Source organism: Nothobranchius furzeri, chromosome 9 (assembly GCF_043380555.1).
Source record: "Nothobranchius furzeri strain GRZ-AD chromosome 9, NfurGRZ-RIMD1, whole genome shotgun sequence".
Taxonomy (NCBI): Eukaryota; Metazoa; Chordata; class Actinopteri; order Cyprinodontiformes; family Nothobranchiidae; genus Nothobranchius; species Nothobranchius furzeri.
The window spans coordinates 31739188-31765955 of NC_091749.1; the positions used below are offsets into that span (position 1 = coordinate 31739188).

At 44.4% G+C, this 26768-nt stretch overlaps 1 long non-coding RNA gene across 1 annotated transcript; it reads right to left on the bottom strand.

The window, feature by feature from the left end:
- Nucleotides 1-24453: 24453 nt before the first annotated feature.
- LOC139071615 (uncharacterized) lies at nucleotides 24454-25589 on the bottom strand. Its single transcript, XR_011521462.1, has 3 exons — nucleotides 24931-25589; nucleotides 24617-24830; nucleotides 24454-24549 (listed from the first exon to the last, which is right to left on the bottom strand). It is a non-coding gene; the product is annotated as an uncharacterized lncRNA (long non-coding RNA).
- Between the last annotated feature and the right edge of the window lie 1179 nt (nucleotides 25590-26768).

The window sequence follows — 26768 nt, forward strand, 5'->3', positions numbered from 1 at the left end:
CAGCTAGCTTCTGTCTTCAGAGGGGGACCAGGCAGGGATGCCCACTCTCCCCCTCACTATTTGCTATCTTTATTGAACCACTAGCAGCAGCAATTAGGCAAACAACAGATATTAAAGGGATAAAGTGTAAGAAAATAGAACATAAGATCAGTCTTTATGCAGATGATGTTTTACTCTTTCTCCAGAATTCTCAATCCTCTCTCTCCCAAGCAATAGAACTGATAAACTCTTTTTCCAGAGTTTCAGATTACTCTATAAACTGGTTAAAATCCACAGTTCTACCAATTAATTTCTCATTTGTCAATTTGATTAATACACAATTGGAGTCAGGGAATATCACATACCTGGGAATTAATATCTCTCCCAAGTTAGCGGATCTAACCAAACTGAATTACATCCCACTTTTAAGGAAAGTGGAAGATGATCTTGCAAGATGGAAATCCTTACCAATATCACTCATGGGGAGAGTTGCTACAATTAAAATGATGGTCTTACCCAGAATAAATTACTTATTCTCGATGATCCCAAACAAACCTCCAGCTGACTGGTTTAAATCTCTGGACTCCTCAATTACTAAATTCCTTTGGCAGGATAAACCTCCACGAATTAGCTTAAAAATGCTTCAGAAGACCAAAGACAGAGGAGGACTGGATTTACCCAACTTTTATTATTATTTCTTAGCCAACAGGCTGCAATATATACCAAGATGGTTGCAAGATAACCCATTAGACGAGTCCTGGTTAGATATAGAACAGACACTTTGCAATACGATAGAGCTTTCAGACTTACCATTTATTAGCCCAAGCATAAGAAAACATGAAAGCTTCAAAAGTATTAGTATCAGCACCTCTCTGACAGCATGGTGGGAGTATCTTAAAATGACAGAGTCTTCACTAGTACCATGCAGACGCACACCTGTCTGGAACAATCCTGACATTTTGCAAAACAACAAAATGATGAACCTTCTGGACTGGAAAAATAAAGGAATCCTATACCTGGAACACATATATGAATGATTGGACTTCATCCCATTTAATCAAATAGTCTCCCAATTTGGAATGGATAAGAATAGCTTTTTAGAATATCACCAAATTAAATCTGTAGTCAAACAAAAATTTAAGCTCAATAAAATAGAATTACAAACACCACCAAGGGTATTAGACTTTTATAATCTCAAACCCCCCAAACTACTGTCTAAAGTATATAAGACACTGTCCAAAATAGACGATAAAATTGCAATCCCTATTGAAAAATGGGAGGTGGATCTATCAGTTAGCTTTGACCAGGACTTCTGGTCCCAAACTTGTTTAAAAACTTTTAAAATGATCAGACACCCCAATTTACAATTAATTCAGTACAAAATTCTACACAGAGTACACTATACAGATCATCGGATGTTCAAGATGGGGTTTGTGTCGTCTGACACCTGTACACACTGCACAAACAACATTTCTGACAGTTACATTCATGCACTGTGGTCCTGCCCACCTGTCCAGGAATTTTGGGGTAGAGTATGTGAGGATCTGTCAAAATGTCTGAAATGTCATATCCCAACTTCCCCCTCTCTTTGTTTACTGGGACAGCTGCACGATGTCCCGATTGCAACATCTTTGGTTCACGTGGTTCTGACTGCCATATGCATCGCTAAGAAAACTATCCTCTTGAATTGGAAAAATAGAGAAAGTCTCTGCATTAACCAGTATAGAAATCTTTTGTTAGATCATATTGCACGTGATATAGCCTCTGCTTCCACTTCAGATGAATCTCTCTGGGCTCCTTTGATCGGTTCCATCACATAGCGAGGGTGGGGGGCCATTAATGTTGTCCTGCGGGATGGTGTGGGTGGGGGTGTGTGGGGTCTGAGTTTGGAGTATCCGGATGTTCCCTGGAGGTGGGTTCACTGGGGGTGTCTGGGACTGGGGGGCTGTTGCCCCCCTCTGGAGGTGCTTGGGTTGCCTCGGGGGATGGACTACTGGCGGTTGTGAGTGGGGCCCCTTGGGGATCTTGGCGGCGGCCATGGGTCACTTCCTGGCGGCTGCAATACCCCTGGGCGGGTCTGGGTGGGGGCCTGGGGGCTCGGGGTTTGGGGGTGGCCGGCCCCGTGTGGGGATCTGGGCGGGGCCTTGGGGGTCAGGTCCTGACATGTATGTTGCCGGGAAGAAGGCAGGAACTCTCAGCAGTGCCTGGCCCGGGTTCGGGGGCATCAGGTAGACCTTGGCTCCTCTGCCGTTCCATCACAGGGGAGGGGGAGGTCCAGGACGGGGAGGACCAAACCTTACCTGGATGTCCCATGTCTTATATATTCTGGAAGTTGTGCAAATGCAGGGGTGGGCATAGATATTCTGCTGGGATGGGGCTGGGTTGGTGCCCTCGGACTCCGTGAGGCTCTGTAATGCTGCTGCTTTGGGCCATGGCAGGATGGGCTGGGGTCTCCATGCCCTGGGTGGCAGTTTGACAACAGAGGTGCCTATTGGGGCCAGTAGGGGAGCTGGCTCCCTGGAGGGCTAAGCCCAACCAGCCATTCCTCCCCATCCCCGCATATTTCTCTCCTCCTGCTCCCTCACATCATCACACAAACATACACATAGGACCTTGGGGGGGTGGGCAAGTCAGGGAGTGCGGGTATGGACCCCATTTCCGCATTCCTGTGGCAACCTGCCCCCCAATTTTATTTGCACCTTATACACTTCCACTGACGACATTCCACACAAACACACACTTAGGGCCTTGGGAGTGAGCACATTCAACGGCATTTGGCAGGGGGATATTTCAGCCTCCTCCCGAGTGCCGGTGCCCACTTCCAATTTTAAACCGCACTTAGACACTGATGGCTGAGGGTGTAAGTGGGGTGGTGCGGTGGCATCAGCTGGCATATGCCGGATGATGCCCGCACTGCCCACTCACCACAGCCATGGAATACACCTCAAGATCACACAACACTATATTGGAGCAGGTGGAGGGAGACTAGGGGTCTTAGCCACCTCTGTTGTTGCTAGGCTTCCTGGGGCTGGAGGCTAGGAGGGAGATCTGGCCGTCTGGTTGGGGTCTGGGGTGGTGGGTTGCTGTGCTCAGCGTTGGGCGGGGGAGCCTGCTCATCAGCACCCCAGCAGAAAGGGTCAAACTCTGGTTAGCGGTGATGGTTGTACCCCATGTGCAGCAGTACCGGGACCAGAGTTAATAGGGTGTGTATGGGGAGCATGAGTGAGTGTCCGGCGTGCATTTTTGTAAGTCTTGGGTTGTATGTGCATGTGTGAGCATGAGGGAGGGAGTGTGTGACTGTGTTTGTATATGACTGTATATGTCAGGTGGGGCCTTTGGGTCCTCCCCTCTCCTGGAACTTCTCTTGATGATATAGATCTTTGTCCCCCCTCCCCCTGCCACACCTGGTGTGGGGGCTTGTGCCATGGTCTGCCTGAGTGTTCGTGGCAACCGGGTCTGGGGGTTTAAGATTTTGGCATCTGCCTGATAGATCCCGGTGGCTGCCTGGTGGGGTCTGGGTCCCTGGGCTCTGCTGGGTCCCCGGCGGGGGTGGTCACCCCTGGGTCCCGGGTCGCTGGGTCCCGGGCTCGGCCGGCTAGGGGGTGGGAGGCTGCGGGCGGGCCTGTGGGCTTGCCGCTGATATCTCCAGGGACTCTGCCGGCTGCTGGTTGTGGCCCCCCGGGGCGATCCTCTGTGCCTCTCGAGGGGGGCGGGGGCCTTTCTGGTTGCAGTCTCCTTGGGGTTTCTGCATTCTGGGGCAACGCCTGGATCTCTGGGACTTGGAGCTCCCCCCGTCTCCTGCGCATCTTTGGGGGGCGGATCTGTGGTCCCTCACACTCTGTTGGATGCTCCTATAGAGAAACCTTAAATAAACAAGCGCGTGTACACACACAGGTGCTCACATGGTGCTCTCAAAAGTATGGTCTTGGGCACGTTCAACACATGTCTTAAGACTATGGGGGGCACTTAATGCATTGTGATTTATTATCGTGATTCTTCAGTTAAGCAATGTTGATTATATATATATATTGTTTTTTTTGTTTTTTTTTCATCAAGTTGACGCAGTGATAGGTAGATCTTGTTGTATTGTTGTTGTGTCCCTTTTTTGTGTCCTTTTGTTTTTTTTTTGTCTTTTTCTGCAGGTTTAGAAGCAGACTCTTGTTCATTGTTTATTTTTGTGGACCCCCCCCCCCCCCTCTCTCCACCTTTTCTCTTCCTTTCTCTTTCACCTCTCTCTCCGTGTCTGTTCGGAATTACAAAGCATTCAACAACAATAACAATAAAGTTTTAAGTATCAGGCGTGACATTAAAAGCAAACGCTTTGATGCTCCACCTGAGAATAAATCTGTAAGGCTTGTCACCAGCATTCAGACATCAATTCTGCTTGCTTCACAGCCAGACAGGACACGGTAAAAAAAAAAAAAAAAAAAAAAAAGAGGTGAACCATGATTTGATTTCAGAGAGGCAGAGTGTAAGGGAGGATGGTGGGAGAGTTGAGTTGGGCTTACTGGAAATGTAGAGCTGGGTGTCATCCGCAAAGCAGTGAAACTGGATATTGAATTTGCGGAAGATTTTGCTGATAGGGAGGAGATATACTATGAAGAGGAGGGGTCCCAGGACAGAGCCCTGGGGCACACCTGACTTGACTGGGGAGGGTTCTACGGAAAAGGATTTTAACTGGATGAACTGTGTGCGGCCAGTAAGGTAAGATTGAAACCAGCGGAGGGGGGTGTGAGTGATGCCTAAGGAAGAGAGTCTATTGAGGAAAATGGGATGAGAAATGGTGTCAAAGGCCGCACTCAGATCGAGGAGAATGAGAATAGAGATTAAACCAGAATCAGCAGCAATGAGTAGGTCGTTAGTGATCTTGATGAGAGCTGTTTCTGTGCTGTGGTGGGGACGGAAGCCAGACTGAAACTGTTCATAAAGGTTATTGTGGGTCAGATGGGAATGGAGCTGAGATGCAACAGTTTTCTCTAGGACTTTGGAAATGAAGGGAAGATGGGAAATGGGACGGAGGTTATTGAAATCATTGGGACAGTGGCGGCTGGCCAGTAGAGGGCGATAGAGCGCCGCCCTCCCAGTTTCCTCTGTTTTTAATTTTTATTTTAAAAAATAAATAAATAAAATTAACAATAATCACATATTCTAAGTTAATTGTGTGTTTTGTAACAAAAATAAATCATACATATATATATATATATATATATATATATATATATATATATATATATATATATATATATATATTGGTCTCTGCCGGTCTCTGCCGAGCGGTGGAGGCTGTGTGCTGTTTTTCAATCGCCCAAACAAGACGGGACCAGTTGTCCAATTGCTGACAAGAAAATCAAAGGGTAGGAATGGGAATGTATCCAATCAGCGTCGACGTTGTTTCAGAACGTTTCAGAAGCATGATGGGCGATAGAGCTACAGCCAAGGCTTTCGTTGGTGTTTGGTAGAACTCTGAGAGTCTCAACTCCAGCACGTTTTTGGTCGTGACTCGTGACGGTTGTGACGCAGACGTAGACATGGACGCCAGTGCGCCTACAACATGGATACCGGATCTCAGCAGCCACTGAATTCAGTTCGGTCTCTTCTCCAGTATCCGTTCGAGAGGAGAACTATGGTGGAAAAACTTGATGTCAAAGAGCTTGGACCAGATCAGCCCGACGTAAAGATAAGCCAGCAGGACAAGGAGAAGGTTAAACTGTACACACGACGCTTCTCCCAAAATTGGTAAACCAGGAAGCAGTGGCTAGCTGGATGCAATCACGCTAATGCGTTATTTTGCTTTCTTAGTTTGTTATTCAAAACGGCTGGGATCCACAGAAGGTGGATGTGGAACTTGTGTCTCATTGGGGACTCCATTCATTCTCTGACTGAGGAATGCAGCGCATCAGTGCAGCAGCCAACAAAGAAACGGAGGACGTTTGGACAGGGAGAACAACAGCTGGGTGCAGAGGTAAAGTGGCAGGCGCGCTCTACGTGGTTGCGTCCTTCCCTAAGGAAATGGGACAGGATTTACATTTCTGTAAACAAGACAATCAGAATCAGAAATCCTTGGTTGTCCCACAAACCGGGACATTTGTTTAATAATGTTTAATGTTCAATAACTGTAAAAACTAATTTCAACACACATACTTATTATACATATTTAATCACGTAAATGTGTATTTCAAGTAAATTTGTACATACATCAATCTGATTCCATTTTACTTGTTACACTTCTGCTGCAGCAAACAAATTTCCCAGCTTTTGGGACAATAAAACATTTCTGATTCTCAATGAGATGTTTTTACATTTGAAGAAAAACATCTCATTGAGAACCAGAAATGTTTTATTGTCCCAAAAAGTGGGAAATATGACATTTGTAAGAGGATACTGATGACATTATTTCCTATGAAAGTGTTTCCACTTTCCATAAGTCCTAACAGTGTAAATTTCTGGCATTTTGTCTAAGTAGTGCTTACTACCATTACTGTAACAGTGACCTGCTCATAATTTTTCGTGTTCACTCAAATGTTGAAATTAAACAAAATGTTTTTGTTACTTGCCTCTTGCATTGCCTATTTACCATTTATGGTCATGTTATTTTATGTGCAATTTAATGCAGTATTTTTCAACCTTGGTCCGCAAAGCAGCGTGCCAATAGTCACACACCTGGATTAATCAGTTTGTCCAATGATGTAAGACAGGAAATAAAAGAGATGTGCTTAATTCAGGAAATAGTGAAGTTGTGCACAAATCTCAGAAAGCACAAGTTTGTTTAAAAAAAATAGCACAGCCCCACCAAAAATATTTTTCACCAGCCGCCACTGCATTGGGATCTGAACCAGGTTTTTTTAGAATAGGGCTGACTGAAGCGGATTTGAGTAGGGTGGGGACCGTACCAGAGGATAGTGAGGAATGAATAATGGCTGTTATAAAAGGGAGCAGAGAAGAAAGGCAGGATTTAACTAAAACTGTTGGAATAGGGTCTAGTTGACAGGTGGAAGGTTTGGATTTGATGATGTAATCAAATAGTTCTGAGGGATGGGGAAGTTCAAAGGAGGAGAACTGAATGGTGGGTTCAAATAAATCAGGAGAGGGAGGGGAGGAATGAGGTAAAGAGAGATGGATTCTATTGACCTTATCATTAAAAACTGAAGGAGAGAGTTACAGGTTTCTGAAGAGTAAAGATGGATGGGTAAGGAGTCGGGAGGCTGAAAAATGGTGTTCATGATGGAAAATAATGTCTTAGTGTTGCTGGAGTTGGACGAGATGAGACCGGAGTAATACTGTGATTTGGCATGGGAGATGGAGTCCTTGTAGAGAGAAATCTGAGCAGAATATAAGTCTTTATGGATGGTGAGACCGGTTTTCTTGTAGAGTCTTTCAAGCCTCCGGTTAGTAGCTAACTGATGGCAGACAGTGTGTAGTAACAGTAGTAGTAGTAACAGATGGCAGACAGTGTGTAGTAACAGTAGTAGTAGTAACAGATGGCAGACAGCGTGTGTGACGTTGTGTGGGTGAGCGCTTTGCTGATGTCAATGTTGTGGATCGAGTGGCCCATGGTGGTGGTGGGTTATGGTATGGGCAGACATCTGTTTGGATGAAGAACACAGGTGCATTTTATTTATGGCATTTTGAATGCACAGAGATACCGTGATGAGATCCTGAGGCCCATTGTTGTGCCCAGGGGCGCAGATAGGATTTTCAAACTGGGGGGGGGGGGGGGGGGGGGGGGGACAAAGTTCCAATGTACCCTCCCCCAAACACACACACACACACACACACACACACACACACACACACACACACACACACACACACACACACACACACACGTACACTTACACAAACTATTGCAAGCGCCTTAAATAGAGCTCAGTCAGTTTGTGTAATTTCATCCAATGGTTTACGTAAAAACTAACACTTTTATATGCGTGTTTGAAGCCATTATGCAATGGAACTTTGGCAACAAAGCTCTGCCTGATCAACACTATGTCATGTTCTGGGGTGGAGATGGAGGACCAAGTGTGGTGGAGGGTTCCAGAGGCAGATGAGTAGGCACGGATAAAGTAAAAATAGTTTAATTGTAAACTGGGAGCGACAGGACAAACGAACATGCACAAACAACAATGATCCGACAAATACAGCAACAAGGAGGGAGGTATAAATACACAAGGGAATCAGGAACACATGGGCAGAGTAATGAGGGACAGGTGAGAACAATAAGGTTAATCAAGGGCAGGAGAGACACAGACAGGGAGGCTGGGGCGGATCATGGCACACTATAAATGATAAATGACCCGCACTTGTATAGCGCCTCTCAGACTAATGACTCCAAATTCAATTCAATTCAATTCAATTCAAGTTTATTTATATAGCGCCAAATCACGACAAAAGTAGTCTCAAGGCACTTCACATAATAAACATTCCAATTCACAGTTCATTAAGCCAATCAGAAATAATGTTTCCTATATAAGGAACCCAGCAAATTGCATCAAGTCACTGACTAGTGTCAGTGACTATACAGCAATCCTCATACTAAGCAAGCATGCAGTGACTGTGGAGAGGAAAACTCCCTTTTAACAGGAAGAAACCTCCAGAGAATCCTGGCTCAGTATAAGCAGCCATCCTCCACGACTCACTGGGGATCGAGAAGACAGAGCAGGCAGACAAACACACACACACACACACACACACACACACACACACACACACACACACACGCACGCACGCACGCACACACACACACACACACACACACACACACACACACACACACACACACACACACAAGTAATGTGTCTATAGTTATATTGTGATGTCTTAGTAAATATTGTATTTGGTGAAAGATAAACTTTATTGTATTTATCCTAGTGGATCTATAATTAAACGGATAAACTAGTATTAGCACATCAAAAGTCAATGAAAACAAAAGGTTATTATCAGGAGAGAGAAAAGCACTTTACACTACATTGTATCATTCATCCATTCCCACACATTCCCACACTGATGGTGATGAGCTACAATGTTGCCACAGCTGCCCTGGGGCGCACTGACAGAGGTGCCCCACTATTTAATTAAGTCATTTGTTATTCTTCCATTCAATTACTAACCAAAACCTCATGCTTTATGGAAACATTAAATGATTTTCAGCATAACGATCTTTATAGAAAACATAAAAACCCTAAAAAACTGCACATAAAATATATTTAAAAAACGAAACTCACTTATCACTTAGAGCAGTGGTTCCCAAACTTTTCAGCCTGACCAACAAATGTTCCTTCGTATTTTTACATTATTTATAAATTTTCATTATATTTGGAAAGTTTTTATTTATACATAAATACATAAATCTCTTTTTAAATTTTATATTTTACTTTTTTACAATTATATGGCACACTTGTCTTCCGCACGTACGCATCGGTATCTACCCCTTTTTACGGCTTTTTTTTACATTGTCGCTACGTCTATCACGTTTGCGGTGTTTTACCATCATTTCTACATCCATCACGTCCCAAAGAAGGTTAAACCAACATCAAACCCAACGTTTGGAGCTTGTAAACTCCACACACCTCTCGTGCAGCACCAGCTGTCTGATGCTGCAGCAGCGTCGATCGTCCCGGCTGGATGAGTGAATTTCTTCATCAGAGTAAATATTCTGCTTCATAATCAAAGTCAGTCATTAACAGACAAAGTGATCAGTCAACAAAGTCCAGACCTGCCGGCAATTATACGATTTATCCAATATTTGCGCTCTTCATGTTGCGCGCATCTCCTCCTCTCCCCGACTGGGAGCCTCTCGGCTGGAGGCATTTTTCAAGCTCTAAAAACACCCAAACTTTGCTCAGCCTGAAGGTTCCACATCTCCATTATCTTCTGGAGTAAAGCAGTAACTTCATGAAGGATCATATTTGTAGATGAGACTTGTTAAAGTCAGCAATGAGGCTTTGGCACTTATAACGAGTAAGTCCCAACACTGACAACAACATACTGAAACTAGAACCAACATGCATAAACAGACAGATCGGTTCCACCTACTTACACTGTTGGTCTTTTTTAAATACGCAGTAATCGTTGCTTGCCTTTTCGCTTCATCCTGCATCCTAGCAGTAACCACTTTGGCGCCTCTGGAGTCGGTGTTTGTTTACGTCATGCTGCATTCAATATAATTGGAAAAATGATCTTCAAGCGCTTAACCTCTGATTTTGTTTTCTTCCTGGCCTTAGTTTGGGGGGGGGGGGGGGGGGGACGAATTGGGGTTGATCTGAATATGGTGGGGACAGATCCCCCCCCCCCATCCCTCACCCTATCTGCGCGCCTGTTAATCTCCGATTTTGTTTTCTTTCTGGCCTTAGTTGGGGGGGGGGGGGGGGTGGACGAATTGGGGTCGATCTGAATCTGGTGGGGACAGATCCCCCAACATCCCTCCCCCTATCTGCACGCCTGGTTGTGCCTACATCCATGAGCATCACCTCATGTTTCAGCAAGATAATGCACGGCCCCATGTTGCAAGGATCTGTACACAGTTCTTGGAAGCTGAAAATGTCCCAGTTCTCGCATGGCCAGCATACTCACCAGACATGTCACCCATTGAGCATGTTTGGGATGTGCTTGACCAACAACTTCGCACAGCCATTGAAGAGGAGTGGACCAACATTCCACAGGCCACAATTGACAATCTGATAAACTCTATGCAAAGAAGATGTGTTGCACTGCATGAGGCAAAAGGTGGTCACACCAGATACTGACCGGTTCTGAGTCCCCAGACCCCCAATAAAGCAAAAAACTGCACATTCCAGGGTGGCCTTTTATTGTGGGCAGTATAAGGGACACCTGTGCACTACTCATGATGCCAGATCAGCATCTTGATGTGGCACACCTGTGAGGTGGGATGGATTATCTCAGCAAAGCACAGGTTCTCACTATCACACATTTAGACTGATTTGTGAACAATGTTTGAGAGAAATGGTAATATTGTGTATCTGGAATGAATTTTAGATCTTGAAGTCCATCTCATGAAAAATCGGAACAGAAACAAAGGTGTTGCATTTAAATTTTTGTTGAGTGTATAAACAGATTGATGTTCAGAACTTAGAAGGATAATTCAGATTATTTGAAGTAAATTTTGGAATTTATTATAGATATCTTAATAAAGTAATAGGAGTAAGCTTCGCCTTGTTACCCATCTGTCTTCGTCACTGCTGCGGCTCTGCCCTCTCGGCCCACCAGGCAATGCCTACTAATGTTGCATTTTTCAAAATTGATATGTGGGTGGAAAAGGACTCTGAGGCAGAGTTTAGGAGCCCTTTAAAGGCTAGTTACAAAATCGAATATCTGAAAGATTTTATGCACAGATGCTATTTTATAAACTGTCACTAGGACTTCTTGTGGTTATTTGTTGGTAGCAAAATAATGAAATTATGACCAGAAGGCTAGCGTCAAAGCTAATTTTGGCAGTAAATAACATATTCTATTCATCTATCCATCCATCCATTAACCTTGCTTATCTGGGGTCGGGTCACGGGGGCAGCAGTCTAAGCAGAGAGGCCCAGACTTCCCTCTACCACAGCCGCCAGCTCTTCCGGGGAATCCCAAGGCGTTCCCTGGCCAGCTGAGAGACATAGTTCCTCCAGTCTTCCTTTAGGTCTCTTCTCAGTTGGATATGCCTGTAAAACCTCACACTGTAAACTGTAAAACTGTACACTGTAAAAAAAGATAGTCTCAAAAAGTAATTTCAATTTATTTTCCCTGTTTCACCTAAGTCTCCCTGTTACGTTTTGATTGTTGAACTCAATTTTGTGTGTTTTGATACTGAAAACAAAAAATAGCTTGATATTTCAACAAACGATTATATTTATCTCATTCTCGTGTGTTCAGTCAACTTAAAACTGTAATTTATAGATAAAAAAGGACCCCACCCGCTGTGAAAGCCGCAGTGGGTGAGATGCATTGTGGGTAGTCATGTTCTTAGTTATTTTGTTCTAATTTGAGGTGTTTATGCACATTTATTGTGGGCGGTTGTGTTGTTCTTAGTTTTTGCTTTGTTTAGTGTTCCAAAGGTGGAGTTTGTTGTTGTTGTCATGTTGGCACAGAAAGTGAGAAGGGCGGATGTACGAATAAGAACGTTGTGCCGTTTCACTCCACTGCACTAAATAAAGTTGTAGTTCGTGCTAAATGCTCAGGACTCAGCTCCTTGTGTTGTGTATGAGGCGTGAGTTAGCCAGAGTTTTTCAGTGTTGCTATTAGCTTCCTGCTTCACCGTTTGCCTGTATGGACATGACAGCATGCGGTTTTGATAACACGAGTTCAAACAATTAATCCATTTGTTCAGTTAACAAAAACTTTTAATTTGAATGGACAACCATACATGTCTAACTCAAAGTTATAAGTTTACATAATGTAGAATTATAAGTATGTTTAACAAGACAAAATTTTTCCACTTTGTAATGGAATAAGATTTGTTGTTTGGACTCACAAAGTAATATTCAAGCAAAGCATAGCTATTATTTATGACATTTGTACAACTTGACATACAGAGTTGAAACTTTTCCGGAACTGCGCTGCTCTGGGCGGCTGCATGTTGGAGTAGCTCTGTTGACTGTATGTAAGTTTTGCCTTTTCTTGGGTATTTTTTCTTCTAGTTTCTCAAGAAAAATGGTATTTTTTGGACACTTTACTTTTCTGTTTCTGGTGCTGTGAAGCTTGGAGGATTTTTACTGCTACTTTTTTAGCTTTTTGAGCATTTGTTATGATGTGTAACCATGGCAACAAGCTGGTTTACAATCGGGAGCAGCTGATCAACATTGGAAAGGCTAAAATAATACCTCAACTGAATCCACAAATCCCAATTGAGCTAAAACGTAAGAAGCGTGGAAGCAGAGCGGGATCAAAACGGAGACAGAGAAAGAGGAAATTCAAACCATCTCTTCCATCGATCATAATGGGCAATGTGAGATCACTAGCCAACAAGATGGAGGAACTCCAAGCCCTTTCAAGGACTCAGCCAGAGTTTCGGCAGTTTCTGAACCACTGGAGGAGATAATGCAAAGAAGGATTCTCCAGAGAATCAAGAAAATGATGGACAACCCTGAGCATTCTCTTCACAAGACTGTCTGACAACTGAAGTGTCTTCAGTCAGAGGCTTCTTCAGTTTGGCTGCAACACTGACCGCTACTGGAGATCCTTCCTGCCAACAGCCATTGTAATATACAATAACTCTTTGATGACTTGATTATTATTATTATTCTGAGCTACTACAGCAATCAATTTCCCTCTGGGATTAATAAAGTACTTTTGAACTTGAAAGTGTTCATTTAAGTTGACATGACAAGTTTTTAATGCAGCTGTTGAACTTGCATTTTTAAATTATTCTGGCCTACAGTTTATTACAGTGTAGGATAACCAGAGAGCCCAGCCACCTCAACTGGCTCCTCTCAATTTTTAGACAAATGTATTTTAATTATTTTATCTTGTTTTTTTCCCCACATTCTTTGCTTTAGTTTCATGTTTTTGCTTGTTTTCATGTATATTTTACTGTTGGCCATGTGTTGTTTTAAATGTTTTGTACATGTGCAGCACTGTGGTTCGCCTCTTGGATGATGGTAAGTGCAATAGAAATAAAGCTGATGGTGATGATGATGTTGATGGAGGAGCAGCGGGTCTACCCTGAACCAATTTGTAGATTATCTGATGAAAAAAGGTCACAACACCTCAAACGTGGACAGAAGTTTATGAAGGACAGAGAAAACGTTGCATTACATAATGGTTTGAAGTTCCAGATGGTCCTTTAGATGAGATGGACAGTTACAAACGTCATATAATAAAAGTTGGCTTAGCTGTTGGTTCAAGTATGCAGAAGGTCCTTCAGATATAAACATGTAAACAGAAAAAAGAAACAAAAATAACGGAGAACCTGTTGGACCAAGTTCTTAAAATGTAAACACGAGAGTACAATTGTCTTAAACATATTAGTTTAATGCTGCAGGAGAATGTTTCAGGGAAAGGGTCAATGTTTATATCCCAACAGAACATAGAAGCAGTTCACAGTTAGTTGGTTGAAATAAGCATGCTTACTACCAGCTCTTAACCCCACACACCTCTGCAAAAAGCCAGACAGCGTTGAATAAAGGGTGAACCTTTTCTTGGGGGTGAATGTACCTCTCCGGCTGTAAACTTTCTGTAAAATTAATCTGAGGGTCAAAACTTTAATTAGTTCTATACTTTAGTTTCCCAAATGAGCTTACTAATAGCATGATATATATTTAAATGTAGTTTAGGTTAGTATACGAGGGCACGCTGAAGAGCTGCACCCAGATGGCAAATGTGGAAATATTTGAGCTTTAAAGGCTTTCAGCTCAAAGCATATGAGGAAGCTTGAATGGAGCTGAATCTTTGGCTGGAAGCTTTAGAAGTCTTTCAAACCAGATCCTGTCACTACTTCCAGCTCTTTTAAAGATGTTAATGTTTTTTTCTCTTTGCTGAGAAGTCATTACAATTCTCACTGATCACTCTCAGGAATGAGTCATGGCTTGTTTTGTAAATGTGATTTTGTGGAATGTTTACATGCAGGTTTCTTGATTAAAAACAGTCCAGCTCTGCATGCATCCTCAAACTTGTTTCATTGAATATAATAAGCACATAAATGCAAGTAAATTAACATTTCAGAGATGAATGAGCTCTGAGTAGGAGAGGCAACCTGGTAAAGACTGACTTTTGAAGGGTGCATCGTTGTGGGTTGAGTGTTTGGTGAAAAGAAACAAGCTGCAGCGCGTCATCTCAGTGTACATATAGAAAACCTTCATTTCTGATTGCATCTTTCCATTAGGAGGGACTTTGATTTGAAAGACAAGGACTTTGTGTTACGTCCTCTCTGGCGTCTATAGGAGCGGTGAGAGAACACAAAGAAAAATGAAATAAGGAAAAATAAAAGTGATGAATGCGGAGGGATGGTGTATGGTTAAGATGGTGAGGAAAGAATGGAAGGAGGTTAGCAACCGGCAATTAAAAAAGGTTGATTAACAAAAGGTTGGATAAAGGATATTATAATAATTAAACTAAAAAAAAAACTCCCTCTGCTAAAATAGGGAGTATGCAAAAATAATAAACTGAAAGCAATTCTCTCTGGATTAATCAGAGAGAGGAGACCACAAGGGAAACACACTTGTTCTAAACTAAACCAACCACAAAAGAACTCAAAGAATAAACCTAGACATTTACCAAAAACCTAAAGACCCACCATTATCAAAACTAGAAACTAGAACCCTCCCCAACTAAAAATCCTCAAAGGCAAAACACAAAAACTAAACTGAGGATTGGCGATCTACAAAACGGGTGGCAAAAGCACAAATTAAACTTAGTTGAACTGGGGCACTAAACATTTAACCAAAAACCCCAGGATTGGAGATCACAGTTCTATAGCTATAAACAGAGTCTCTACGAGATCACAGGTAGCACTAACGCTGTCTCTCCTCTGTCACTCTGTCTCCACGAAAGGTGGAGTGAGGAGGCTTAAAAGGCTTCAGGAGCAGCTGATTGCTGATTTGGTGCAGCTGCTCCACATCACTCTGCTGGGCTCTGGTGCTGGATGGCAGGACTGCAGGAGCTGAGGCTTGCAGCAGGAGGTCACCAGGTGAGCAGAGAGCAGATACCTCAGGGTTTGTAATGTCACAGAGTGGTGTTGTTGCACTAATGTTATATTTTATATTGCATGTTTTACTTGTTTTTATTCTGATGTGTATGTTTTTATTGATGGTGCGTTTTTAGTTGTTTGGTGCAACATTGTGTGTTCATTCTGTAATCACCCCGATCATCTACACCTGTGGCAGAGTGTTTCCTGGACTGCCAATTAATGGACAGACGCAGGCAGGACAAGTTTGATTTAATGAGAGGAATGCGTGAACACACAGAGAGAGAGAGAGAGCCAATTAGAGCCCTGCACCGGCCCGGCCCGAGGGGGTGGAGCCCCAGCCCGACCCGGTCCGAAAAGGTTTTCAGGATTCTCTGGCCCAACCGGAGCCCGAGCCAGACTTTTTTCAACCAACTAAATGAAAACAAAGTGCGTCAAACCTGACCAATGTGTTAAAAGATGTGCAGGATCTGATCATTTTGTTTTTCCCTCATTTACCGTCACGGAGATAACGGCGCACTGGCTCTGGTGGTAATCAAGTTAAATTTGATCTCTTTCCAACAATTTTCACAAGAAAACAAAACAGTTAATAATAATAATAATAATAATAATAATACATTTTATTTAAAAGCGCCTTTCAGGACACCCAAGGTCACTTTACACAAAACACGTAATAAAATACAATAAAACAATAATAAAACCCAAAGAAGAAAAAACAAAGAGAGAAACAGTTCAATAAAATCAGAGGTTGTAGGCAGATTTAAACATATGTGTTTTGAGTTTTGTTTTGAAAAGGGTAAAACTGTCGATGTTCCTGATGTCTGGGGGAAGTGAGTTCCAGAGTCGAGGAGCAGAGCGGCTGAAAGCTCTGCTCCCCATGGTAGCGAGACGGGCAGAAGGAACCGCAAGATGGATGGAAGAAGAAGATCTGAGTGAACGGGATGGGGTGTGAATACTTATAAGGTCTGAGATATATGGAGGAGAGAGGTTGTGGATTGCTTTGAAGGTATGAAGGAGAATTTTGAAGATGGACCTGAATTTAACTGGGAGCCAGTGAAGCTGCTGGAGAACCGGCGTGATGTGGTGAAAGGAAGGGGTTCTGGTGATAATACGGGCTGCTGAATTCTGGACCATTTGCAGTTTATGAAGGAGTTTGTTGGGGAGACCATAAAGAAGTGAATTGCAATAGTCGATACGGGAGGTGACGAGGCTGTGGACGAGAATGGCGGCAGTGTGAGGGGTCAGTGAGGGACGGAGACGGTTTATGGAACGTAGATGGAAGTATGCTGACCGAATTAAGTTATTAATGTGAGCCTGAAAAGAAAGTGAGCTGTCGAGAATGACACCCAGACTCACCCAGTTAAAAGCAGGGCTTGTGTTGACCGGACAGTTCCCGTATTTGACCGTTTATTTTGACGGAGAACGAATAGGAAGAATTACCCAGACGCATGCAGATGAACTGACATTTTATTCTACGCACATCGCAGATGTAGCTAAATCACCCAAGAAAAGATTCCCATCTGAACATCTGAGCTGGACACTGCTCAGCGCAGCTCACTGTCAGCGTGTACTACATAAGGTACACAGCGAGCTGAAGTCGTGGAGAGGGGCTTGGAGTGCGTCGCAGAACCAGAGCACATGCGGGAAGGTTCCTCCCACTGAAGCGAGTATTTTCCAAACCCTGTCTCTCAGAGAGACTTGTCACTTAGAAAATGTTCCCTGATTATGAAACTTTGGCTGAATAGTGCTTGTTCCTGTCTCCAATGTGGCGACGCATCCAGGAGCCGTCTGAGGAGAATTCCAGAATCTCACAGAATCTCCTCTTCAGCTCAGGAAGCGCCTATGATTACGCACAAGTGTGACCCGTCAACCCGGTCTCACAGTAAGACCGGGTTAGGCCTGTTCAGGTTTACGCAGACAATCTTTACATAGAATTGACTTACAGATATAAAATTAATTCAGTAAAATATAAAGCATTTTATTTAAATATCCATTCATTATTTTACTAGCACAGAGAGCCGCATCAGATTCAGATCAGCCGGAGGAATCTTCCCGCATGCGCTCTGGTTCTGCGACGCGCTCCAAGCCCCTCTCCACATCTTCAGCTCGCTGTGGACCTTCTGCGCGTAAGTAATTGAGCAGTGCCTGGCAGTGTTTTGGAGTTTGCTGTCTCTCTGTGCGTGGTCTGGTGCAGGGGGACCTTTTACTGCTGGAGTTTTTTTGTGTGCCACAGGGGCCGAGGAGGAGGATTGGATCCACTGGCCGTTCAGCCTGTGGTTCCCCGAGGACGTCGCGTACTGCAGGAGGGCGGGGTCGAGAGGGCTTCCCTGTCGAGCTCACGCAGGGCTGGACTGGACTGCGTTGTCCCCTGAGGCCCAGCCCAGACTTATTTAGGAGTTTCATTTTGGGCATCATCATCTTCGAGCTTTTGGAATAAATTCCTTTTTAATTTGCTTTTCTGGTTGCACTGCTTGCCTTGTTTTAGAGCCTTTTGATAGTAATATTTTAACTTTTGTTCCTTTTTACTAGTTTTATCTTTTAGAACCTATTTTAATCTTTTAATATTAGTGGCACCATCCATTCTACCTGGATCATGTCACAGTAACACTTTGTGCTTGCTGTCAGCTTTCTCGTTGCCTTTTTGCAACGTCACTGAGATGTACAAATGGGGCGTAAAGATGTGGAACAAGCTGGAAGGGATGAGGGAAATGAACAAAAACAAGAAAGTGAGAGAAGAAATCCCGTTGACCGAATTCATCAGAAACTATTGAATCCAAAATATTCAGAGTATTGTCTGACAGCGAGGGTCCAAGTGCTTGACTAAGTTGTGGATCAGAATCTAAAGTGGGTATTAGTCATCTTCATTATGAGTCTCCTCATGAAGCAATACAGCTGGACGTCTGCAGTCCTAATCAACGCAGCTGTCCAACAAGTCAACAAAGAGTTCAGAGGAAAAGTTCCTGGTCTTACATGTCAAAAGTGTGAGTACAGTTAATAAAATCATTTACTTTAATTCCATTACATCAAATACATACATAAACATCAAAGGTAAACAACAATTAAGATCCTTTCAGGGAATGTTCAACTTAGGTTTTTACTCATAATAAAGAAGATGGATTTTGCAGCTAGCTGCTGAGTGCTGCTAGGCAGTGTTTTAATATTGCATTATGACTCTCTCTCTCTCTCTCTCTCTCTCTCTCTCTCTCTCTCTCTCTCTCTTTGTAAACTACCTGTGTTGAAAGTGTTTTTAAACAGGGCCTATTTGTGAAAGGTTATTTTAACATAATAAATTACAGTATGTGCCTCATAAAATGTCTAAGCACACTCATTTCGGGGCGACGGTGGCACAGGAGTTAAGTGCTCGCCCCGTAATCGGAAGGATGCAGGTCCGAGCCCCGCTCAGTCTGTCGCTGTCATTGTGTCCTTGGGCAAGACACTTAACACACGTTGCCTGCTGGTGGTGGTCGGAGGGACTGGTGGCGCCTGTGCTCGGCAGCCTTGCCTCTGTCAGTGCGCCCCAGGGCAGCTGTGGCTACATCGTAGCTCATCCCCACCAGTGTGTGAATGCGTGTGTGAATGGATGAATGACTGATTGTGTTGTAAAGCGCCTTGAGGGGTTCCAGGACTCTAGAAGGCGCTATATCAAATACAGGCCATTTACTATTTCTTTTGTTGTATTTAATTACACCAAATGTTGCTGTGTTCAGCCCGTACTCATAATTAAATACAGGAACGTAGAATTGAAAACAAAACAAGGAGCGGTGCCTGGTGCTGGTTCAGGGGCCTTGGTGAACTGAAATGGCAGAAACACTTGTATACCTTCAGGGGGCAGGGCGATCTCCAGGAGAGGGAGGATCCAACTTTACCTGTGTCTTATGTCTTACCTAGTGGGTAGGTTTTGAGAATGGGGGTGCCTATTGGGGCCAGCGGGGGAGCTGGCTCCCTTGAGCGCTTAAGCCCTCCAACCTTTCCTCCTCATCCTCAGAAATTTTCCTCCTCCTGCTCCCTCACATCATCACACAAACATGCACATAGGACCTTGGGGGTGAGCAAGTCGGGGGGTGTGGGTATGGATTGCATTTCTGCAGTTCTGTGGCAGCCTGCACCTCAGTTTTAATTTGCACTTTGTAACAGAATGAAATCACTGTTTTCCACCAAAAGTCATTTCCCCCCTCTCCTCTGCACATAACTAGTCTGCATGAGATATGGTCTCAAGGTCTCATGCATTTGCTTATAAACTGCTTCTTTCCAGCTTAAGAGAAGAATGAAGAATGGACTCTCTCCTTTTAATTAATCAAAGAACTCTATTTTAATAAAGCTAATCACGCAAAGTGTTAGTTAATAATAAGATGTGACCAATCTGTGAAATCAAAATATTAATTATTTTATTATAATCCTATAGAATATAATAAGTAATATGACTTTAAATGTTCCACTAGGACTGATCTCACGTAGCGTTAAGACATGACACATCGCTTTACTGATCCAATCAGAATCTGCCAGATCTGACGGAGGCGTGGTTTTGGTGGTGTTTGGTAAATCTGTCAACTTTTCATTTGACCATAAACCAAAACATCCGAAGTATAAAACTATGCCCACGTCATCTTTAACGTCAATTCAAAGCGTTCAAGAGAAGTTGTCGGAGTGGCCAATCCGTCTTCAGCCAAATGAACCAACGACAAGCTGGATAAAATCTGTTGCTGTTCCAACCGCTGCAACAGTTCCTTTCAGAATAAAAGCTGAACCATCATGACCCAGGTTTGGGTCTCACTAGATGCCAACAAAATTGTCGTGACCCGGAAGTATCTCAAGACGGGTGGTCGGCAGCCGTGGCTGCTTCTACAGGCTCCGGCTCCATACGGTCAAGCTGGACCTTTACACCTCCTGATCTAGACGGGGACTTCCGCTCAGGGTATGCAGACCGACAAATGGCGTAGAATGGGTTTAAGAATCTCCTAACCAAAGCTTAACACGAAGACATAACCTTTAGTTCCCATCAGAACTAATCGCTTCTTTGGATTTGCTGGTTCTGAGCAACATTCCACATCACCCCATTCACCGTCTCATCCACCTTAGTTACACCATACATTTAGTGTTAAAGTTAGTCTAGTTTAATTTGTTTAGTAATACATTTTTAATCTTTTAAACTTGACTCTCTCTCTTCTGTTGTCTCTGAGTGAATACGAAGCGGTTATCTAATCCCTGCATTAAAAAGTTCCAATCTTCTGGTTTAAAATAACCTCACAGATCCATAAGGTTGATTTCATATTTCCTATGGAATTCTACGCCTTATGGCTTATTAAATAACGTGTAATTTAAATCATTACAACTTTAAACACCTCCACCAACAACGTTCCACACAAATGCACACTTAAGGCGTTGGGGGTGAGCACACTCGACAGCACCTGGAGAGGTCTGTTCACTCAGCCTCACTTCGGGTACTGGTGCATTCTTGTATGTCTTTAGGTTGTACGTGTTTATGTGTGAGCACGAGGGTTGGAGTGTATGACTGTTCTTGTGTGTGACTGTATCTGTCAGGTGGGGTATTGGGCTCCTCCCCTCTCCTGGGACATCTTGTGGTGCTACAACATTTTCACCTACCCTCCACCTGCTTCATTTACTGCTGGTGAATGGTGCCTTGGTATGCCCACATATTCTCAGCTCCTGTTTCTAGGGCTGGAAGTTTTTGGCATCTGTCTGCTTGCTCCCGGTGGTTGCCTGGTGGGGTCCGAATCCCTGGGCTCTGTTGGGTCTCCGCCAGGTTTAGACTCCATAGGGTCTCAGGCCGCTGAGTTCTGAGCTTGGCCTGCCCTGGAGTGGGCAGCTGCGGGTGAGCCTAGGGGATTGCCATTTTAATCTCTTGAGCCTTTGACAAGGTTGCTGGTTGTTGTCTGGGATTTCTGCATTCCTGAGAAATCATTCGGAACTATATGTGTACACTACACCGCCTTTTTGAGACCAAATGAACGCTATCCACCCCCAACCGTACCAACACTAATGTCTAAGCGCCAGTGGTACTCTCACAAGTATGGACTTGGGCATTTTTAATACATAACCCATGGCTGTGGTTGACGCTAGATGCACTATAAATTATTACTGTATGCTTTTTAGCTAAATTTGTTACCGTCATATGTCCTCATGTGATTGGCACAGAGATATTTTAGGTTCTGTTGTATTTTTTTGTGAGGCTATATAGCCGAAGCTATACTGCTCTACCTGTGAGAGTGAAACTGTAAAGTCTGGGGCACAACCAAGCCCCCACAATGCGGGACAGAAATTGAGGCCAATGCAGAAGTGAAATAAATTGCAGTTCCACCCTCACCCACTGGGAACTGGTGTCAGAAGCGAGCAAATCCTCACTGACTCCCATGTTAAAAATACCAGTTTCACAGCAGAAATAAACATGTTTACAGCCTGGTTCCAAAACATGTTTTTGGTTTAAATTATCTAGTTTACACTCACAACAACTCTGAGGGGGGTGAATTTTTTTCTCACTCTTCTGTTTAAGTGTATTAAAAGCCTAAAATTCTGTATAATTAATTAGCATCAGACCCACGTGACCACAGAGCTAGTTCCGGGGAAAGGCCTCAGTCTGAGCCTCGGCCTCGCCTGAAAACTGTTCCGTGATTTTTTGTCTCTGAAGTTAGACCAGTAGTTGTAGCGTTTGTGCGTTCTTTTTTGGATATTATTTGTGCAATTGTTGGACAAAATGACTTTCTATGGCATTAATTACACTAATAGAGCGTCCAAGGAGTCTCCACTTCATGTTTTTCAGTAAGTAAAATTATATTTATGTATTTTAGGTCACTGCCGAGCTGAGCTTAGATTTTAACATGTACTGTTTAACCATGAAATTTAAATTTAATAGGGTAAAACCCAGTGCATTTAACATAATGCTGCACTTTAGAAAATGGGTTGAAATATAACATGTTGGTGGAGCTGGGTTCCGACAATCGGCTTGTAGAGCTCTCGGTGGACCTCTGTTTTCCACCCGGTTCTCCCCTCCCCACAGCTCGGCGCATCTCTGTCTGATCGCGGCTTCTGTCTGCTGCGCGGGCTGCCGGCTTGTGGAGCTCTGGGATGGAAACCTTTCCACCCAGTTCTCCCCAGCTGCAGCTCTGCGCATCTCAGATCGCAGCGGCGCTTGTCTGCCGTGCGGCAGCCGGCTTGTGGAGCTCTTGGGAGACCTCTGTGTTCCACCCGGTTTTACCCAGCGGTCAGCCCGGCGTATCTCTGACTCAGAAGCTCTGGTGTTGTGCACAGTTAACTCCGGTTGTAGCTAGGTTGCTACCGCCATTAGCTTAGCTCCCACCTCCGCGTTAGCTTTGGGTTAGCTTCAGGTTAGCTTGTAGCTAGTTCGACCGGGTGTCGTCAGTTGATCCCAGCCTTACAGCCCCACCCTTAGCTCCACCTCTCTTCCTTTTGTGGAATTGTCTGGGCTTGACAGAACCTGTGACACGGTCAAAATGGCGGTGGTGGCCACCTCCCATTTGTCCTCAAAAACTTGTTATTGGAGCCTATGGAAATGAATTGTCCAGTATATATGTCGATGGGCACAACGGAGGCGGACGGGCTGCGCTGTGTCGCGCCTGAGATATTGAGGAATCGAATGGTCATACAGGATGTGCTGCGCTGCTGAGAGCTTCTTGGAGATTCACAGGATAGTCATAACACTACGTGGGACTTGAGAATAGGAAGCGGGAAGGGACTCTATTGTTTATACGTAATCAGACTTGCCGTCGTGTTTTGTGAGACTCGAAATCATAAAAAATGGGTAAGTACCTTATTTATTTGAACATTTTCAGATCAACAGTACTTTCAAGTTATCAAAAGCATGCAGCTGGGTTTGTGCCGTGAAGCAGCTCCGCTTAGTAATGTCTGTTTGTCTACTCCACAATGTGGAAACTTAATGTAGCGCATCCACCTCCGGTGTGTCCCAAGCTTGAAGCTTGTCTTCTGCACTCAGACATCAATTCTGATCGATTCACAGCCTGACAGGACACAGAAAATAAAGTGCCCTCTAGTGGCTGGCTGCAGTCCCACCCTCTCCATGTAAACAAATGACACATGATCTTGTGCTCCATTGCAGCAAAATGTGGTTATAAATTCATGTTTACATAACTACTTCTTCAGAGTATCTTTCATGGATGTAAATTCAAAGAGTCGGAGTACCCGGCCCGGAGGGTTACCGGGATCCCACCCTGGAGAAAGGCCTGGGGTTGGGGCCCGTGAGCGAGCGCCTGGTGGCCGGGCTTTCGCCCATGGGGCCTGGCCGGGCCCAGCCCGAACCGGATACATGGGCTCCTCCAACTGTGGACCCACCACGCAGGAGGAACATGAAGGGTCCAGTGCAGTGTGGATCGGGTCGTAGACTGAGGCGGGAGCCTTGGCGGTCCAATCTCCAGACAAGTAAATTGGTTTTTGGGACATGGAACGTCACCTCGCTGGCGGGGAAGGAGCAGGAGCTTATGGCAAAGGTTGAGCGGCACCGGCTAGATATAATCGGACTCACCTCGACACATAGCATTGGCTCTGGAACCCAAGTCCTTGAGAGGGGTTGGACACTCTCCTTTGCTGGAGTTGCTCCGGGTGAGAGGCGGAGGGCTGGGGTTGGCTTTTTGTTAGCCCCAAGACTCTCTGCCTGTGTGTTGGGGTTTACCCTGGGGGACGAGAGGGTAGCTTCTCTGCGCCTTCGAGTTGGGGAACGGGTCCTGACTGTTGTTTGTGGTTATGGGCCAAATATCAGTTCAGAGTACTCACCATTTTTGGTGTCCCTGGGACGAATGCTAGATAGTGTCATGGCCTGAGGCAATTTCTTGACCCACGACATGCAGAATCACACACGGAGAGCGGGAAGGTAAGTAAAAAGGGTTTTATTTTTGGAAATAATGAGCAACAGAGGTTCGGGACTCGACGAGATGCAGGACTGGCAGCAGGACTCCAGGAGGAGGTTTCTAAGGAGGAAGACAGAGTGAATAACTAGTGGAAACAGACGGAATTGTAACTGGAGACTGGTCTTACTGTTTCTTGGCAGTACTAAATGCACCGGGAGGGTTGTCTGGTCCGGGTGAGCTGAGGATATCCAGGAAAGGTGGTTGGTTTGTCCTGAGGTGTAGGAGCCGAAATGGATGTGGTAGGTGAGCGGCTGAGAGCGGGCGGTCAGAGGATGGAGCAGTGTGTCATGTAGGTTGTGATCCGGGTTGGTTCTGGAGAGACTGAGGATTTTAAGAGGAACCTGGGAAAAAACAGGTGAGGGCATAAAGGGGGTTTCAGACGACAGGTTATCACGAGCAAACATACAAAAAGGTCAAGGTCTGGTTAGTGGCTAGAGCTACCCAAAACTGAGTAAATCATCCGGCGTGGTGAAGTGTCACACTGCTCCTTAAATCCCCTGGCCTTGATGATGAGATCAGCTTCAGCTGGGAGCTCTCAGACACGCCCACCTGTGGAAACAAGCTCAGAGTAGAACAACCAGGTTACAGGCAGGCAAACTCACCACGGACCATGACAGATAGTGGTCCATCAGGGGACTCCATTGTCCTGCTGGGGGACTTCAATGCTCACATGGGCAATGACAGCTTGGAGGGGTGTGATTGGCCTGATCTGAACTCGAGTGATGTTTTGTTATTGGACTTCTGTGCAAGCCGAAGTTTGGCCATAATGAACACCATGTTTGAACATAAGGATGCCCATCGGTACACTTGGTACCAGCCTAGGTTAGCCTAGTGAACTAAACCAAATTCTTGCCATATATTCACATATACAGTCTGGCTTGCCAGGCTAAGCCTAGGTCGCAGGTCCATGATAGACTTTGTAGTCGTTTCATCTGACCTGCGGCCGTATTTTTCGATTTACCGGTCGATCTACGTCCCAATCCTCACCTATAGTCATGAGCTTTGGGTAATGACCAAAAGAACGAGATCGCGGATACAAGCAACCAAAATTAGTTTCCTCCGTAGGGTGGCCGGGCTCAGCCTTAGAGATAGGGTGAGGAGCTCGGACATTCGGGAGGGACTCGGGAGTAGAACTGCTGCTCCTCCGGATCGAAAGGAGTCAGTTAAGGTGGTTTGGGCATCTGGTCAGGATGCCTCCTGGACGCCTCCCTGGGGAGGTGTTTCGGCCATGTCCTGCCGGCAGGAGGCCCCCGGGTTGACCCAGGACACGGAGAGGTTACATCTCCAATCTGGTCTGGGAACGCCTTGGGGTCCTGCCGGAGGAGCTGGTGGAGGTGGCTGGGGAGAGGACGTTCAGGAGCTCCCTAGTTGGGATGCTGCCCCCGCCACCCGGATAAGCGGAGGAAGACGACGACGACGACGATAACTACGTCTTTGCAGACTCTGGGTGATTTGTATGCACTGTGACTGAGGGACAATTTTGTCTGGTCTCATCTCTTTCCTGTCCAATCAGACTGTGAAGCAGATGGATGCTCGTTCTGAACCTGGTTCTGGTTCTGCTGGAGGTTTCTTTTGGGTTAAAGAGTATTTTTCTTTCCACTGTTGCCCATTATTGTACTTTCTCATGATGGAAGACAATGTTGATGAGAAGAATCGATGCAATCAGATGCTCAAACTAACCAGATGTTTTCATAATATTTTAAATAAAATTCAACAGTTTCAGAGTTCCCAGCGCATCCATACACAAAAACCCAAAATATCATTTTAATATTGTGTGGCTCTCTTGCTAATAATTTATGAGGCTTTATTAATAATAGCTTATAAATGCAGATTATTTCCAAGTAAAGTGGCTAAGAAACACCATTCAAGCTCACAGAAATGGCAAGTTGATTATTATCAGCACAATTGCTAAAACTCTCGGCTGATTAAAAGCTTCAGAGCCAGCTTTTCAGAAATCCCTGATGAAACGGGGACGAGAACATTTTATTTGATATCTTTATTTCTTAAGCTGTCCTCTGTAAAATAAAAACATTTTGACCCATGAAAGGAAACATCAAGTTTTCTAAATCCCATATCCATTTTTAGCATCTTTGTACTATTCCTGAAGCGTGACACAAAGTCATTGGTCCATTTTGTGTTTTCTATGTATAGATCAATGTTGAGAAAGGATACAATCTAATTTACAACATGACTGATCGCTTCCTTTCATGTTTGTGCTTAAAACTCAATCACTGTCTTGCTTCATTGATTCTTCTGTTCTTGTTTTGTCTCTATCATTT